The 13,464-nt window shown below is 49.3% G+C and overlaps 1 long non-coding RNA gene across 24 annotated transcripts in view; it reads right to left on the reverse strand.

The window, feature by feature from the left end:
• The window catches only part of LOC309792220, a 365,358-nt gene that overhangs the window by 105,355 nt on the left and 246,539 nt on the right, over positions 1 to 13,464 (reverse strand). Inside the window, exon 5 of one of the 24 annotated variants that reach the window (XR_014291635.1) lies at positions 202 to 260. The exons of 20 other annotated variants lie outside the window; for them this stretch is intronic. This is a non-coding gene — a long non-coding RNA (uncharacterized lncRNA). Of the gene's footprint in view, positions 1 to 167; positions 261 to 11,310; positions 12,382 to 13,464 lie in introns of those variants that run through there. 3 more of the 24 variants (XR_014291636.1, XR_014291644.1, XR_014291645.1) reach the window with 3 other exon arrangements.

Genomic DNA, 13,464 nt, shown 5'->3' on the forward strand with positions numbered 1-13,464 from the left:
ATTGAGATTTCTACACCATGTGTGTAGAAAGCTCAGCAAGGGGTCCAAGTTGAGAGATAGGACTCAGTAACGGTCAACTACTATCAGAAAACAGTAAAGACAAGTAAAAAGCATATAAATTATTCAACTGTATGTTGGGAGTTCAACGTGCTAATCTGGATTCTAACCTGAGAACCCCATCTGAGATGCGGCAAAACTCACAGAAAGGCACCATGGGCCAAGTCTTTTGTGTCCAGCTCTGCACTCTTCCTTTCTTTCTCCTGTGAACAGAGAAACAGAAAAGGAGGTGTTTTGCTGGCTGAAGATGCTCTTCTTAGAAGCAGCGGGGCGGACGGAAAGTGTACCTTTGGGGGAGTGGTGAGAACAGGCTTACTAACAATAAAGACGCACAGATGCCTCAGTGGGTCCACAGCCCACACTGTTACATCCAGGGTTTCAGAGATGCCCAAGGCAGCTGTGGAAATGAGTTTGGCCCAGCTGCTTAGGCAGCGGGCTCTTGAAGACAGAACAGTATCCAAGGTAAGGAAACTGGCTGAGGCCCAGCTGTCCCCCAAACTCCCATCCAATCCCAGGCCAACTTTCCCCCTTACTGGCTGCCCCAGCAGGATCTTCCTGCATCCCTCACTCTTCCTGGACTGTTCCATCCTCACACTATGGTGGATGTGGGCCTGTACCCAAGCAAGGAGACGTCACTCCCAGCAGAGCACATTGGCTGTTGTACTCTAATCTGAGGCCTCTCACTGGACGCCCATTGCAGTGGCCCTGGAATCGCCTGGAGTTGCTGCTGGCTCTGCCCCCAGGGGTCCTCATCTGTTAGACATGAGACAGACCAGACCAGGAGCTCTCCCGCCCCATAGCTCTGAGATTCTTCCCTCTTCTAGCGCTGTGGCCTGAGCTGCCTCCCAGAAGTCCCAAGGATGGCACTGAGAGTTGCCGAGACCGTCTGCAGGGCCTCCATGCCCAGGCCGTGTGGTCCACCTTCCAGACCTCCGAGGCCTGGCTCCAGCCTTGCAAGCCACATATTTGCCCATATTTGCTTAAAGTAGTTGCCCACAGCATCTTTTAAAGAGAACACTCTACATTGGGAATTACAGCAACAGAAGGAGGAAAGAATAAGATTTTCCTATCATCCCCTACCAAACAGGGCTGCTGGCTGGAAAACAGCCCATATTTTGGATGCAAATCACACTAAGGACTTAGGAGGCTTTGGGGAAGCCATCTTTGTGGGAAGCGGCAAAAGTGTCCCCTTTTGGGGCCTGCATGAAAAGACTTTGTCTCTACCTGTGGATCAAAAGTCAGAACGAACTGCCCTGAATTACTGAACCCAGAATACGCATTTGTTGTTACCGTTGTTGTTGTTTTGAAAGGGAAAGGAGCTACCATTTCATTCCACCCATGACTTGCTATGTACCCAGGGCCGGCTGCGTAACTAGCAAGGTCCACCAGGTGCAAAATGAAAACGCAAGGCCTCTTATTCAAAAAGGAAAAAGAAAAGCTTTTTACTTTATTCTGCGACCTCTGTCTTTATCTGCTGTGGGGTTTTTACCTGCTAGTTCGTGTCCTGTGCCCTCAGGCCGGGGGTACTTGCAGGGGAGCGCAGCCCCTGGTAGACGTCCACAGCTCCGCCCGACCACCGGGCCCCTCCCCGTGCCCAGGTCCCCACCAGAAGCAGAGGGCAGCTGCTGGGTTTGGCCAGGGCAAGGGATGGGGCGGCCAGGAGCCCATCTTGGGGGGTGAGAAGGTGACTGGGGCAGGACGTCACTTACAAAGCACACATTCGAAGATAAAATTTATTGAGAATTTCAAGATGGCTTGGCAGACCTTTAAACTCCAGACGTTGACCTCTCTCATCTCTGTGTCAGTATAGCTTAAGATTAAGACCCTGCCGGCCAGCATGGGTTCAGGGCTTAGCCAAGTTACTGATCATCCTTATTTATAAAATGAGGATAATACCAGGACCCCCTACATTAGGCTGATTTGAGAATTAGATGACCTAACAAGAATTGTTAACTCTTAAGACTTCCCTGGTGGCACAGAGGTTAAGAATCCACCTGCCACGGCTTCCCTGGTGGCACAGTGGTTGAAAGTCCGCCTGCCGATGCAGGGGACATGGGTTTGTGCCCCAGCCCGGGAAGATCCCACATGCCGCAGAGCGGCTGGGCCCGTGAGCCATGGCGGCTGAGCCATGGCGGCTGAGCCTGCGCGTCCGGAGCCTGTGCTCCGCAACGGGAGAGGCCACGGCAGTGAGAGGCCCACGTACCACAAAAAAAAAAAAAAAAAAAGAATCCACCTGCCAGTGCAGGGGACATGGGTTCGAGCCCTGGTCTGGGAAGATCCCACATGCCGTGGAGCAACTAAGCCCGTGCGCTGCAACTACTGAGCCTGCGCTCTAGAGCCTGCAAGCCACAACTACTGAGCCCGCATGCCACAACTACTGAAGCCCACGCACCTAGAGCCCATGCTCAGCAACAAGAGAAGCCACTGCAACGAGAAGCCCGCACACCACAATGAAGAGTAGCCCCCGCTCGCCGCAATTAGAGAAAGCCCGCACACAGCAACAAAGACCCAACACAGCCAAAAATAAATAAAACATTAAAAAAAAAAAAGGAATTGGTAACTCTTATAACAGCACTTGCCATGTGCTCCACACTATTTTATGTGCTCAACAAGTAGGAACTCATTTCACCCTCATAACAAGCTGATGGGTAGGTTGGTATTGTTCCCACATTACAAAAGAAGAAGCTGAGGCACAGAGAAGTAAAGCGACTTGCCTAGCTCCACGCAGCGGGTAAGTGGGTAAGAGGTGTGGCCAAGATTTGAACACATCCAGAATATGTGCTTCTAGGTCAAGACTCGGCATAGTTCAAGGTCCCTGGAAAGTGAACAAAGGTTATTGTTCCATTTCATGGACGTCTCACAATGAGCCAATGAGGTAGGGGTTTATACTCATTTGAGATCATTTCAGAGAGGACATGGGAGCTCAGAGACGTTAAGACAGTTACCCCAGGGCCCTCAGCAGTACTGACTCCAGGAGAGGAGAGGAGGTGAGCTAAGGAGATGAGGAGAGACAGTGAGAGTTGGGCCTCTGGCAGAAGGGACTTACATGATGCCTTGGAAGTTTTGGTGTAGGCCATGTGCTCTAGATATAATTGGAAGGCTTGAGTTTGAGGGGTATGAAAGAATTGGGTGTTGTAGCCTCACGAGGCTAAAATCCTAGATCATCAGGGCAGGACAGCAGCATAAAGATTATTGAATCTGAGTCCTGAGTTTATGATCGGGGACACTGAGGCTGGAGCAGAGATGTGGCTAGCCTGATGTCCCAGAGTCAGAAAGCACAGTTCCAGGAGCAGATAACCCCTGGCCGGAGTGCTTGCCAGGTCTGTAGGATGTCCTGAGCACATACCAAGGGTCCTGGGTCCATAAATCCAACAGTCAAAACCCCTGCCAACAGGCTACTACTTGATAACCACTGACACAGCAGTCCCAGGCACAGTGAAATTCTTATAAAATAAAGCCCCTTGCTACTAATAAGGCAATTTCTAGTTAGGGTTGCTTTTTACAGTTGCAAAACTTAGCTTAAAAAACCCCACTACTTTTTAAGTCAGACAGACCTAGATTTGAAAAGGGCTCCACCACTTAGTGGCTGTGTGACCTTAGGCAAATTACTTAACCTCTCTGAGTTTCAGTGCTCTCATCAGTAAAATGTCTCTGAACTGAGATCACTTCATAGTGAATGAATATCTCTGGAACAGATTAAATGAAAAAGAAGCTACAGAGGGTAAAACTGCCTAGTTTGAAAGCTGGCACATAGTAGGTGCTCAATAAAGACCACTCTATATCTGTCAGAGTCTAAACCTACATACTACATGACAGATGAGTATCAGGGGAGATGTCATTTCCAAAAGGACTTAAAAGTCTATCAGCACCATTTTTTCAGCAGCTTTTGCTCACTTCATGTCTCTGTGTCACATTTTGGGAATTCTTGCAATATTTCAAACTTCATCGTTATTATTATATTTGTTACGGTGATCTGTGATCAATGATCTTCGATATTACTATTGTAGTTGTTTGGGCATTTCATTTTTTGGCAGTGATGTATTTTTTTAACTAACTTGCATTTTGGAGGAAAATAACACTACTGCACACTTGGTAAACTACAATATGGTATAAACATGACTTTTATATGCACTGGGGAAAAAATAAATGCATAAATAAAAGGACTTAAAAGCACCCAGCAGACATCTCCATCTAAAAAGCCAAAGAGGGAAAACACAGCAGAATTTGGAGAGGACCACCATTCGTCCTGACCCAGGAGCCAAGACTGGGAGGTCCTGGTGACAGGAAGTGGGGAGGGGAAGTTGAGGAGGAGAGGCAGTGTGAGAGAACTGACATTTTTGGAGTTTCTTTTCTATTTAAGGTTTTGCTAACCCGTTGGTAAAACTCATTTCTGGTTCGTGTTCTTAGCAGGAAAACACATTCAGGCTAAACAGTAAGAATGGACCCTGGCTTGGAAAGTTCTCAAAGGTTCTCACATCTCTCTGGTGTCTACTGCAACTGAGGAGTGACATTGGTTATGCAAGTCAATTTGAATAATTGTACACTGAGGATTTCCAGGGGAAACACCCAGGGCAACTTTCTGATTGGGGATCTTATGACACAGATGGATTTAAATGAAGAAAATCTGTAAGTGTGGAAGATTCTCCCTGGACACAGAGACTGAGGACATGCAGTGAACACCACGGACGCCCCAGAGCATAGACATTCTATCAGGGAGGTTTCTAAGAAAGAATAGCACAGGGTAATAAGCACCGGGTAGAGAAAAAGTAAAAGGTGTTACAAGTATCTAATCAGAGTTGTGGTTGGGAGTCCAGGCAAGCCCTTCATAAAGGTAGCATTTAGGTTGAGAAGCAAAGGATGAAAGGGCTGGGTATGGGCTTCCCAGGGCTGCCGTCACAAAGTACCACTAACCGAGTGGCTTAAAACAATAGACGTGTAGTCTCTCACAGTTCTAGAGGAGAGAAGTCTGAAATCAAGGGCACAGAAGGGCCATGCTCCCCCTGAAACTTGTAGGGTAAGATCCTCCCTCGCCTATTCTAGCCTCTGGTGGTCCTGTCAGCAATCCCTGACATTCCATGGCTTGTAAAAGCGTCACTCCAATCTCTGCCTCCATCTTCACATGGCCTTCTCCCCTATGTGTCTGTGCCTTTCTTATCAGGACACTGGTTGTTGGGTGGAGGCCACCCAACCAGGACGACCTCACCTGAACTGGATCACACCAGCCAAGACCCTGTTTCCCAAGAAGGTCACATTCACAGGCTATGACTGGAAACTGTCTTGTGGGGGTGACCCAGCTCTGTGGAATGCAGGGAGCAACACAGGTGTGTGAGCAGCCACGAAAGCCCTGAGCTGGAGATGGCGCCTTTGGGGACACGAAGAGGCCAGCGTGCCTAGAGCACGGTGAGGGGAGGGAAAGCGGTCCTGGTGAACTGGAAGGTGGGATGGAGCCACATCATATGGTCCTAGGAGACGGGGAGGAGCTTTTCAGTCTCTGAGAAAGGCACACCTTTTCCAGCTCACGCTGGAGGGGGCCTGAAAGAGGCTGACACACTGCAGGCAGGGAGTCACGGCCACTGGTGTTTTCATAGTCTGATGCACCACACCTGTGACTGGGCTGCCACTCTGGAGAACCAGATGTGAGGCAGAAACCTTCTGGCAATGATGTGCTCTCTGCTCTGGAAAACCAGATGCTAAAATTGTCCCGTTTACTGCACAATTGCTGCCTGAGTGCATCCTGACAGGCAGCCGGGGAAACCAGAAAATGAGAAAGTGTCCTCCTTTGCAAAAATTACGGCACCTTGGCTATATATAAAAAAATATATTTTGGCCTTTGAGAGAGATATATGCCATATATATATATATATACACATATATATAATGTATATCTTGATATGTATGCTATATTTATAGCATTTATTGAAAATTTCAAGCATATATTAATATATAAAACACATATATCTTATCACCTTATATATATATCATATAGACCAAAAGGTTTATGCTTGAAATAAAGGTTTATTTTCTGTGCGGGCTGTCTTTGGTATTTACTCCACAAGTATTTACTGAGTGCCTAGCATGCCACAGATGCTGTTCCAGGCAGCTGACTTTCTAGTGGGATCAGGGAAACTAATGGATCAACTCAAACAATGGTAAGGCACATGAAAGGCTGCCAGAGCAACAGGGGAACATCCAGCCGGGAAGAACGAGCACTGCAGAGCGCGGGGGAGTTTGGGTGTTAAATACAGCGGCCGGGGCAGGCCTCGCTGCTGGAGACGTCTGAGCACAGATGCGGAGGAGGTGAGCACTGAGGACCCGGAGGGAGCAGTGAGGATGGGGAGAGACAGCAGCTGCAGAATCCCGAGGCGGAGCTGCTGGGGTGTCTGCGAGACGATGGGACAGGATGGCATGGTGGGACGAGCTCGATGGAAGGAAATGGAATATGACTGGGGCAGCAGAGCTGGATCCCACGGACCTCGTAGACCACTGTAAGGACCATGGCTGCTACTGAATAGGATGGGGACCGGTGGCGGAGGGCGGTAGAAGCAGAGAAGGCTTATGCTCTGGCTTCTATTTCAAAGGGTCACCCTGGGCTGTTGCGAGCATGGATTGTAGAGGGGCAAGGGCAGCTGTCGCAATCATGCGGGCGAGAAATATGATGGCTGGCACCAAGGTAGGGGCGGTGGGGGGTGAGAGGAGGGAGTAGTGTGGGTATATTTTACTGACGGCCTGGATATGACGGGTGAGCAAGGGAAGTCTAAGGTTGACCGACTCCAAGGTTGTAGCCTGAGCAGCTGAAAAGCTGGCATTGCCATTAATGAAGATGGAGAAGATCACAAATGGGGAGACGGGGGGAGCATGAGAATTTTGCGATGGTGGTTAGACACCCAAGTGGAGATGGGCAGGGAAGCAGCTGAACGCCCCAGTCTGGCGGCTGGTGGAGAGGGAACATTTGGAAGATGTCAGTGTAAGGAGGACACAACAACCCTAAGACCAAAGGAGCTCTCCAAGGACTCGTGTGTAGATAGAAAAGAGAAGACAATTAAGAATCAAGGCCTCAAGGCAACAGCTGTGATTCTCTAAAATTTAGATTCAGGGAAAGGATGAGAAACAGGCAAAGGGGCCTAAAAGGAGTAGCCGGGGGGAGAGGACGCCATCCAGGAGAGTGGAGACCTCGGAGCCAAATGAGGGAAATGTTACAAGGGAGGACATATTAACTGTGTCAAGGACAGGTGAAGGTCAAGTCAAAACCAGACTCGGAACAAACGCTGGAGAATTTTGGAAATGAGGAAGAGGGGCCTCCTGACACACATGGATTTTCTGTTCTTACCTCTTGCTCCAGACAATAATTACTAGGTGGGCTTCCCTGGTGGCGCAGTGGTTGAGAGTCTGCCTGCTGATGCAGGGGACGTGGGTTCGTGCCCCGGTCCGGGAAGATCCCACATGCCGCAGAGCGGCTGGGCCCGTGAGCCATGGCCGCTGAGCCTGCGTGTCCGGAGCCTGTGCTCCACAGCGGGAGAGGCCACAACAGTGAGAGGCCCGCGTACCACAATCAATCAATCAATCAATCAATCAATCAATCAATACTAGGTTATCTTAAGTCTGAATCTAATCTTAGTTTCTGTTCATCCTTCCCACCAGGAGTTCATTCACTCTTGGTGTTATAGGATGAATTGTGTTCATAACGCTCCTGGTGTTATAGGATGAATTGTGTTCCCTCAAATTCATACATTGAAGTCCTCGCTTCCAGTACCTCTGAATGTGACTGTATTTGCAAATAAGGTCTTTAAAGAGGTAAGTTACAATGAAGCCAGTTAGGGTAGGGCCCTAATCCATAATAGAGACATTGGAGATTCTCACAGAGAAAAGGCCACGTGAGGACACAGTGAGAAGGTGGCCATCTGCAAGCCAAGGAGATAGGCCTCAGGAGAAACCAAATCTGCTGACACCTCTCTTGGACGTCTAGGCTCCAGAACTGTGAGCAAATAAATTTCTTTTTAAGCCACTCAGTCTGTGGCATTTTGTTATGGTGGCCCTAGCAAACTAATCTAACTGAAAAATAGGAAACTATTTTTTTTGCTTTACATCTCCGGTACTAACACAAATCATGGCCCCCTAAGTAAATGATCACTGAATAAAGGGGCAACAGGGCTTTTGATTTCCAACATACAGTGATGTGAATAGCTGTATTCCTTAAGATTAGGTTTGGCTGTCAAACAAGATGGAATGTATTTTTCCTTCAGGTACATGAAGACAAGAGGGAGGGAGTCTAGGACTAGCAAACTTAGTTTTTGAGATTCTTTAATATCGTTATGCTAAATTCTACCTCATGTTTCAATAGAGCTGCTTAAGTGCCAACCATCACTTCTCTATTCCAGCTAGCTGAAAAAAAGAAGGGGTGCTCCCTCCTTCCCTCTTATTAAGAAATCTTCAAAACACACATTCAGGACACTTGTGCTTCTGTTCCATTGATGAGAAACTAGTCACATGGCCATACATAGCAGCAAGGGAGGCTGGGAAATTTAGTCTTTATTCTGGGCAGCCAGGTGCCCGGCTAAAAACCAGGGATTCTATTATTAAGATGAAAGGAAAATGTAACCCTTCCAGGGACTCTTCCACGAGTTCTCCCAGTAGAGTGTTGTAACCAGCTGTCTCTGGCACAGCGGCCCAACCAAACTTCCCGAGGGGCCTCTCTACATAGCATCCCAGGAAGCTGGCTGGAAACCACTGGTCTAGACAAGCAAAGTGAGAATTTCCTCTGCAAATGAGATGTGCCACCTCCAGAGGTCCTCACTGGGAGCCAGTGGCAGGAAGGAGGCAACAGTGGAATAAAAACGGTCTTTGCAGCCTTCCTGAGGGGGTGCTAGGGGTGCGCAAAAAAAAGTATGTGGAGGAGCGGGAACACTGAGAACAAGCCTCTCTTGCACCAGAGATGAGGTGTGATGGGACCCGTCCTGGGGTCAATGGGCCACATCACCAGCCAGGATGCAAAAGAGGGAAGGGATGGTAAGGGAGGTGGGCGGAAGCCCTCTCCAGCTCTGGACATCTCCCCTGAGAGATCTGCCAGACTTCTTAAGCATGTCTAGGCGCCGACCATCAGAAGGCAGCACGGCTGTATCTCTGCAGGCCCAACAGGGGTTCGGCTGTGACAGCTCTTGGAGCATCAGCTGTGGAGGGCCTGGAAGGCACGCCTCCTCGAGCTTGGATGTGAAGCTGTCGGTGCCACCAGGGAATCACTCTGAAAGCACTCCCGGGGCAGCTGATGACACTGCACAGAAACTGCAGAGCACACTTCTAACAGGTGAGGTTAAACACAGCATCCAACTAGGACAGCCCAGGGTGGGAACGGGTTTGAGATGAGGTGCAAAGAGCTCTGACCCTGGGGGACCTGACTTGTTTCAAGTTCCTGTCCGCCACTTTCTAGCTGGGTGACCTTGGGCAGGTCACCTCCCCTTGCTGAAGCTCAGTCTCCCAAACTAAAAGTGACAAGACTGAATCGCATCACGCCCGGGGTCCCCAGGAGCTCTGGGATTCCAACTCCAGCTCCGAGTGATTCTGAGTTACAGCCACAGCAGACCGGGAAGGAATGTGGGCAGGAGGCGGGAAGAGGAGGGACACGCCTGTGAGTTCTTCCTGGAATCCCCAGCTCTCTCTCCATGTTATTATATTTTTCTCTGCCCCATTTTCCAGAGTCCTTGGCCTCATAGCTCCTTCAATGCTCCAAAATAAAGCTTGTCTTCTTGCATTCCCAAGTCCCAGAGGCTTCAACTCTTCCCTCCCCAACCAGAGATCAATCTCTACACAGCAGCCCGAGTGGCCTTAAAATACAAATTACCCACAGAAAATCCCTTGGTGACCGTCCACTGCTCTTACTGTAAAGCCAGTCTCCCTACTGGAACCTACGAGCCCAGCATCACCTGCCTCCTGCCGACCCCCCAGCCTCCCCACAGGCACCTCGCTCCCTCCTTGTTACCGGTGGCCACAGCTACCTTCTTCAGTTTCTCAGGATGACAAGGTGTTTCCCACCTCAGTGCCTTTGTCAGAACATCTTCCCCGTTCCCTGCAGCTGTTCCTTTAGGTTTTAGCTTAATGCTCACCGCTGCAGAGAGGGCTTCACTGGACGCCCATCTCAAGCGTGTTCTCCTTTAATATCTCTCTCAGCCCTGTGTTTACTCTTGGTGTATTTACTTATTTACTTATTTTAAAGTCTTTATTGAATTTGTTACAATATTGCTTCTGTTTTACGTTTTGGTTTTTTGGCTGCGAGGCATGTGGGATATTAGCTCCCTGACCAGGAATCAAACCTGCACCCCCTGCATTGGCAGGTGAAGTCTTAACCACTGGACCGCTAGGGAAGTCCCTCTTGGTGTATTTAAATGCGATTTAGCGATCTATTTATTTTTCATCTGTTGATCTAGTTTGGGTCTGCATCCCCTACTGGAAGCACACTCCAGGGAGCAGGGATCTGGTCCCTGACTAGGTACAGCACTACCTGCTAAGGACCAGAGCACAGGAGGCAGTCACAGGATATTTAAATAAATGCATATTTGCATAAATATTTAAAACATTTAACAAAGCATTTGTTAAAGAAAGGACAGAAGAGAGGAAGGGAGGGTGGGAGGGAGGGAGGGAAAGAAGAAGGAAGGAAGGAAAATTTGAGGAATTTGCAGACTCAGCACTTAAACCCAGGTCTTTTTTTTTTTTTTTTTTTTTTTTTTGCAGTACGCGGGGCTCTCACTGTTGTGGCCTCTCCCGTTGCGGAGCACAGGCTCTGGACGCGCAGGCTCAGCGGCCATGGCTCACGGGCCCAGCCGCTCCGCAGCATGTGGGATCCTCCTGGACCGGGGCACGAACCCGTGTCCCCTGCATCGGCAGGTGGACTCTCAACCACTGCGCCACCTTCCCCGGTGGTCCAGTGGGTAAGACTCCATGCTCCCAATGCAGGGGGCCAGGGTTCAATCCCTGGTCAGGGAACTAGATCCCACATGCATGCTGCGAAAAGGTCCCGCATGCCACAACTAAGGCCCAGTGCAGCCTAAATAATAAATAAACCCAGGTCTTTCTACTTCAAATCCCACTTACTTTCCTTGCCCCCATATTTCCATCAATCAATGAACAAACCGGTCCTGGGACTGGCACCATGCTGGGGAATATGGATAATTAAGGAGCTTACAATACAACTGAGGAAGTAAAACTAGTACACACGTAACATGATGGTGGACGTGGAAAACAAAAAGAAGCCATTATCAAAGTTTTTCTGTAGAAGAATATTTAATTACAGAGAATGATGCTTATGACACATTTTTAACTAAAAGCAAATTAGAAAGCTGCATGTTTTCTATGTGTATACCTACACAAGGTGGGGGGAGGGAGGGAGGGAGGGAGGTCTGGGCAGATGGCAATAGAGCGAATACCCATAAGGATGTGCCCAGCTAGGAAATGAGGTGCTGCCAGCTTGCTGGTCATAAAGGAAATTTCTCCAGAGAAGGGGTCAGTGTATGAAGAGGAGCCCTGCAGAAAACATTTTCATACTGAGCACCTACTGTGTGCCAGGAACCGTATTATCTCTAATAAAAGACCCGACCAGGTAGTTATCATCATCACCATTTGACAAAAGAGGGAAACGAGGTGCAGAGCGCCTAGCAGCCTGCCCAAGGTCACACAGCTAGAAAATGGCCTCTGCCTTCACTCTGCCCACAGCGATTTCCAGCAGCTGGCGTGAAGGGGCCGCCACCAGAAGGGCGGGTGCTGTCAAAGCGCTGATGGTGCCGTGAGGAGGGAACGAGGGTGACTTGAGAAGCTCTCTATTTCCATTGGCAGCTGTTTTTCCATTCTCACCTCCTTCTGTGCCTGTTGATCACAGAGGCACCACCCCACCTGCCCAGTTTTTTTTTTTGCTGTACGCGGGCCTCTCACTGTTGTGGCCTCTCCCGTTGCGGAGCACAGGCTCCGGACGCGCAGGCTCAGCAGCCATGGCTCACGGGCCCAGCTGCTCCACGGCATGTGGGATCTTCCCGAACCGGGGCACGAACCCGTGTCCCCTGCATCGGCAGGCAGACTCTCAATGACTGCACCACCAGGGAAGCCCCACCTGCCCAGTTTTGAAAGTGCACTGTTCCCCCGGTTTCCGAAGGTTCCAGCGCCGTTCTTTGTGATGCTCTAAATCCAGAGGCTTCTCCGCCTCTTCCCAGGATGGGAGGGTCTCAGTCGCAGCCCTGGTACTACCGAGGGGCCAAGGCTGAGGACCAGGAGTCGACCACACCCCACCACCTTCATCCTTATCCTCTCGTTGGGGTGAGGAATCTGGGAGCCTGTTGTGCTGTCCTTCTGGAGGAAAAGGAAGAAAAAGATCTGCTGACTATGAAAAGGTAGCAGAAGAAGGCTGCAGCCAGCGTGGCTCAGCTGGCACGGCGGACAGGAATCCTTTCCAGTGAAAACTGCAGAGTGCTTGATAAATGCCACTCAATCCAGGAAGATCCCTGTTACCACTTCACAAAACCAAGGTCCCGAGAGGCTCCTAACTGTGGGTCCTGACTCTCAAAGGGAATGACAGACAGCATGTAGCACAGATCTTTGAATATCTCTCTCCCAAACTGACAGATACATGATTTACTGTCTTATAAAAATAGATGACTAGGTACTATGTTTTTTGGGCACCTGACACATTAGCTGATTTAATCTCCACAATCCCCCAAATTGGTAAGTATCACCTTTGCCATTCTACAGGTTGGAAAATTGAGATTAAGTCAGGCTAACTACAGTGTCCTAGGTCATTCCATTCATAACAATGGGAGAGTGAATCAGAAACTTAGCATCCTTATATATATATTATAGATGTAATATTACATGTTATGCCACCAAGGAAACGTAAGTGTAGAGCGGTTGCTCTGTACTGCGCTGAGTCCATGGCCAGGATTAAACCCAGGCTGTTTGATGCCACAGCCTTTATCCTTCAATACCTCCACATCCTTACAATACTCCTCTAGTGTCTGAGAAGCACCCTTGGGGGACAGAGTTAGTAGGAGAGAGAGATGGAGGAAAAACATCTGTCTGGGGGACACCAGAGTCCCTGTTACATCCCCAGATGAGAAGACAAAGTGCCTGCAGGGGGAGGGGTGGGTGAATGAGCCTGCTGTGTGACATGGGGACTGGAAGATGATTCTGAGTAAAGGTCAAGTTTTTCCAGAGCAAGAAAGCAGGCTGAAGGGTAGTGGCTCTCTCCACAGCGGCACTGGCTTAGCAGACTGCCAAGGTGAGCGCTGAACTTGGCCTGGCACATGGAGTTGTATAATCATCTCAGCCCTGCCGGGTCACTCCAGAACACCAGGGCAACCTTCGTACCAGAAAATAAGCTCATGAATGCCTGCCACCTGGGACAGTTAGAGGAGTAAACAGAGGACTGATTGCACA

The sequence above is a fragment of the Mesoplodon mirus genome (assembly GCF_964341445.2).
Source record: "Mesoplodon mirus genome assembly, chromosome: 16".
Taxonomy (NCBI): domain Eukaryota; kingdom Metazoa; phylum Chordata; class Mammalia; order Artiodactyla; family Ziphiidae; genus Mesoplodon; species Mesoplodon mirus.